Here is a 6,000-nt window from a genome sequence, read left to right on the forward strand (position 1 = left end):
GACAGGGAATCAGTTAATCAGTTCTGAAAGAGAGATTTTGCAGCTTCTTTCCACTTCCTACTCCTACAGTGTTGCCCATCTGCAAATATTCGATGAGGAGCAGCTGAGCTGCTTAAAGCTCGGCTTCAGGAATTATTTGTATTGCACTTACTTTGGTCCAGCTTGGCACATTGTAAAAATGCATACCTTATACCTGATGGGTAGTTGGGGAAGCTGAAAATCATTGTACAAGTAGGTGCTACTCCAGTGATTGCTGGGTCTTTCAGATCCTCAAGTTCTGTGCAAGTGTCATACCTCTCCATGCTGACCAGAGGATGTCGTTCACTCAGCACCACTGCTTTTAATAGAATGCCTAAAGGCAGTAGTTACTGTTGTTTCTAGAACAGAGACACAAAGACTGCTGGCATGCAACTACACTCTCTTGATTGTCGACTCTCCAGTTTTGCAAGACCTTTTGCTGAAGCGCAACAGAATGAAACACGTCTAGGCATTAGGTTGCTGCTGTATATACTGTTTGGAATCGCACCTCCATATGCTCTACTCCTTTTGGGGATGTGCATACGTGTACTCTTATTTCTACATGATTTACTCTATATAACGCTCAACCACTTTCTTCTAAAAGCACTGTTGGTTTTCAATTTTTTTTCCTCGTCCAATAAAGGACATAGTAAGTCCTAAAACCTTTGAATTATACTGCTGCCTAGGATTGGACACTGACAAAAAAAATGTAGGTTAGCCCAGAGTATTACCCCTTCTACTACCAGCATGCCTCAGTTTTTACCAGTGTTCTAGGATGGACATCTTTTCTACAGCTCTGCTGTATTAAAGACAAACCTGTGATTTTTTTTTTTTTTTCTATCAATTTTTTTTTAGCTATACTGCTGCTGGAGGTTTTCTCTTCAATTTTCAGCTATCCAATGTGGATGTTGTGGGGTTAGCCTGGATGTGACTTTGAGGCACTGCGTTCTATATGGGGTGTTTTCCAGACTCCCTTCTGGTTAGCTGTAGACAGCCTTCCAGGCACAGAGCTGCTAGCTTTGCCTCAGGGCTTTGCCCTGTCTGAGTAGGGCAGTTGGGCTCAGGGTAAGGAGCTTTTTTGTTTTCATTGGTCACTGGATCTTTTGCGTGTTCATTGCATGGAGCAGATGGCTATGGAGTTAAAGTATAACTACCCAAAACTTAAAAAAAGTTTTGCCCTTAGAGTGGAAAGGGATTAGAATACCTGTTAGTTTTCACTACTGTCTGTGCCCCCTGTTAGGGAGATTCACCCTCTCTAGTTGTCCTGTTTACCATTATCATTGAAAGTAAAAGAAAATCTAAAATTTTGGGTTGTCCCCAGAAAAATAATAGAGGGGACATCTTCCAAAGGACACACTAGTTCTGGTGACTTGGGGGTTTCCCAAGGAATTCCCTTAATTTGCAGGGATTTCCTCTCACTTCCTGTTTGGCGAGGGGACAGAAAGTGAAGGGGAAATCTCTGCAATGGGACACAGATGGTGCAAAAAAATCTGACCAGGGTTATACCACTCCCTTACTCTATCAAAAATGAAAAAAAAAAGGTTTTGCCTTTAGTTCCACTGTGATGACGTACTGAAAGCCTCCTAGCTTATTTCTTGTATATGTCTGCTGTTAGTACATATGCGTAGGGCACTTTGGCTAAAGTTCTGGACTATGGAACTGCCTTGTAAGAAGCATTTTAACCGCATGGCCTTCGAGGACAGCATCTCTAGTTGTAGATGTTCTCATCAAAGATGTTACTGGTGGGAAGAGCACTCATCTAGTCCATGGAGTGTGCCCACTTTTTTTTTTTGTTTTTTGGAGCTTTGGGCTATTTGGCTGTACCTTCAGCTTTGGACCAACCTTTTGGGATGCCATCTATTGGATTCAGTTGGATAATGCTTCTGCATGGGGACAAGGTGATGTTGCAGGCCAGGACTTCCTTCTTGCTATGGTTAGTCTCTGCCTTTCACCTTAACCAGGACATCGTTGATCAGTCCTTTTGTCAGTCTGCTGTTCATCAGTAGGAAATGTTGTTGTTTGGATAAGGTTCGGGCTTTGCAAATCTATCTCTCAACAACTGCTTCTTTCAGATAGACTGATTATTTGTCCTTCGACCATCTCTAGGTGGCTGACAAACCATCATAATGGTCTCAATGATCGGTTTCCCCCCTTTACTGTAAAGGCTTACTTCACTAGAGCTGCGAGCACCTTTTGGACTTTTCAAGCCTCTGTTCCCCAGACCTGCAAGTCTGCCACCTGGTCTTCTATTCACACTATCTGGTCTTCTATTCACACTATCTGGTCTTCTATTCACACTATCTGGTCTTCTATTCACACTATCTGGTCTTCTATTCACACTATCTGGTCTTCTATTCACACTATCTGGTCTTCTATTCACACTATCTGTAAGTTTTACCAGGTGGACCATTCTGCCTCATCATTTACCAACTTCCGGCATGAAGTTTTTTGTTTTTTATTTCTCTTTGAGTTGCAGGTAGTCCCCAGTTCTTATTATTACATTTGGCCTGTTGCCAATCCTGCATTTGGACATCACAAAAGTTTAAAACTTCCTGTGTAAAATCCATTTCTTAGAGTCCATTGAGGGACACAAGTTCCACCCCTCCATGTTTAAGATCATGTTCTGCTTTCCTACAAAATGAAGGCATGCCAGTAGTAGGAGAGATAATACCCTGGGCTGGCCTACAGCTTTTTGGCCAATAATCCTTTGGACAAAAATACAACCCAAATATGTAAAACTTTCTCTGTCCCTCAGTGGACTCTTGAGGAAAGGATTTTATGTTGAGTACAAAACTTCTATTCTTTAATCTCTAAAGAAGATGTAAACCATAACTGGATGACGTTTAGGTTGCGCTGTGTGCAGTATATCATAAACAACTGCCATGTTCTTTTATGAAATACTGTTCTCACAATTTTTTTTTTTTTTTTTGCATCTCAGTTCCTTCAGATCTCCTGCAGCTCTTTTCAGCAACTTCTTGTCTTGCATTTATTTAATCAATCATCTGCTGCTAATCAGGGCTTTGGACTGGCTTCCCAACAATTGGACCATGCCTTCACAATGTGTGTTGGCACAGCTACTTGTAGTCCAGGGGTGCATGTGACATTTGAGAAATAAAATTGAGAGACAGAGCGTTACCACCTTATAAGAAGGAGTGGCTGCACAAGTCCCTTCTTGATGAGATCACTAGGTATATTTATTTTATTAAAAACAACTTTTGAAATTACACGAAGTACACTAGTAAAAGCCTATTTGAGATTTAAGTAACTGAGTTTGAATGTGCTTTACATTTTTTTTTACATCATTGTGTGTAGTTAACATAAGCAGTATAAAGCAGGAGGTGAAAGGCTTTGCTGCAACCACTTTACTGTAAGTAAATTGGAGACCTCTGTACCTGTGCTGGCTGCTATTCTATATCTTCCCTACTTCTAAACGTGCCTTTCAGAGTACAGCTGTTATGTGCCGAGGCTATCATTGAATTGGCATGTATATCAAGCTGTACTGTTTTATAGTAGCACTAAGGTCTTAATGTTCAAAGGTGCTTTTTTAGTTACCTTGCATGGGATCACTTACCATTAATATTGAGAGAAGCCTTAATTTTAGCACTATCACAAGAGCAATAATTGTTTAGCACTGCTGCTCCTTACATATTGTGTATGGGTGAATGGAGCTTTATCTTTAATTGCTTTGACTTGAATGAGTGATTTTTTTTATTACTACAGGATTTGAACTACTTGAAGTTACTAGTTTAAGTTACCAAAATGTTTGCTAATTTTCTGTGTGTTTAAATTATTTTCTTTGTAATTGTAATGGGTAAGGCTTGGTTCACACTGCTGTGACTTGGGAACCGACTTGTAAGCCCCTAAGTTGCATGACATGTGAAATTCCATGTTAGTCAATGAGAGCTGTTCTAATTAGCACTACTGAATGTGCCTATGGAGTTTAAAGCGGAACTTCATTCTGAATCAATATGGACTATTTTTAATCCTTATGCTACTACCATTAGTAAAAAGATAGGAAATCATATTATATTTACTTGTGTTAAATTTTTTTTTTTTTTACATTTCTAAAGTTACTTCTTGGTTTCCAGGCCAAACATGTCAAAATATCCCAAGAGTCCTCAGGAGAGGAGGGAAGGTTTTCAGCTCAGCCTATGACTGAGCTAATGGCATATGGATTCCTGGAAGTAAATGATATACAAATCATCTACTCTTACTCAAGATGTCCACTGCCAAAAATACCAGGGGGTGTTTTCCCAGCAAAATTAAGCATGGAGATATAGATGGACGGAGGAGATTGCTTTGAATATTAAAAATTAATAAAATAGCATTTTTTGTTTGTGGTTCTCAAATGCAGTGCAGTTTTGCGTTAATGGAAGTTGCCTCCAAGTCGGATCCTCCTCTATATTCATCTTATTTGGATCCAACATTACAGGAAGATTACCCAGGCATTCCCTCGCTTCAAAGTAGTACTAAACTCGCCTTGGAAAGTTCCAACCCAAGTCGGTCGCCTTTCAGGTCACAGTAGTGTGAACCGAGCCTTACACTTAAAAGGACAACTTCCACAAAACCATGTTTCAGTTCTAAATGGTTGCTAGCAAGTTGAATCATAGGCTGGCTCCCTATATGCGCAAAAATTTTGGAACACCTTACTATTACACTTAATGACTTTGTTAAACCCCAAAAATGCCAAAACTCAAACCATCAGCAGTAATATGAAGATACCCCACTTTTCCTTTGTGGCTGTAACAGCATCCACTCCTGAAAGACTTTCCACAAGCTTTTAAAGTGTGTCTCTGTGAATTTGTTCTCAACTTGGCACAAATTTCCACAGAAGTTGTAGTAAGAGAAGACTTGGCTCGCAATGGGCATTCCTGTTCATTGGAAAGGCATTCAGTGGAATTAAGGTCATGGCTTTGCTTAGGCCACCTAAGTGCCTTCACCCCCAAACTCCTCAAACCATATCTTTATAAATCTGGCTTTGTACACGGGGGTACAGTCATGCCGGAACAGAAAATGACCTTCCCCCGTTTGTTACCCACAAGGTTGGAAATGCACGATTGTCTGAAATCTATTTGTATGTTGTATCATTAACAGGATCGTTTATGCTAAACACCTGGACTCAATAAATTGAAGGAGTGTCCACTTTTGACAACATAGTGTATCTTTCATGGATTAGACAATCCTAAACTCAACACAACCAACACTATAACAATGTGAAGCGAGGGGGTTACTGTCCTCTGATGGATTCTTGCTAATGTAGAATAAACTGGTTGGGAAATCCAGCTGCAGAAAGGATTCCTTCTTTCTGGAAAAATGCATAGCTGTAAACTACTGAGGTGTAATATCAAGGGATATTACATTGAACATAGCAGTGCCTTCCAAGACCTGAAATAACCAGTTATAGTAAACTCAGTCTAAATTTTATTTTCTTGTAGTGGGTGAAATGAAACCATCTGTGAGACTTGTAATGATCTCGGGTACATTAAGCACACTTTAGCATTTGCCTTAAAGTGGTTGTAAAGGCTAAAGGTTTTTTACCGTAATGCATTCTCTGCATTAACATAAAAAAACTTTTATGTGCAGCTCCCCAGCCCACCCTAAATACTTACCTGAGTTTGATTTCGATCCAGCACTGTACACAAGAGAAACGGCACTGCTCTCCCTCTCTCCTCCTTACTGGGACTCAGTGAGGCCAGCAGGAGCCATTGGCTTCTGCTGCTGTCAATCAAATTCAGTTTGCTCTGGGCGGTACTTAAAGGGCAGAAAGAGCCAGGGGCACCAGCAGGTGACCCCAAAAGAGGAGAATCGGGGCTGCTCTGTGCACAGAGCAGGTAAGTAGCATGTTTGTTATTAAAAATAAAAAGGCAACCTTTACAGCCACTCTACAGCTGCCTAAAAGACCATGCCAGTGAAAACTGAGGGCTTGTGTAATTATACGCTTTAAGACAGAGTGCCCTTTTCCTCTTTGCAATGATGTAAACT

This window comes from Pelophylax lessonae (assembly GCF_965119305.1).
Source record: "Pelophylax lessonae genome assembly, chromosome: 2".
In the NCBI taxonomy this organism is placed as follows: Eukaryota; Metazoa; Chordata; class Amphibia; order Anura; family Ranidae; genus Pelophylax; species Pelophylax lessonae.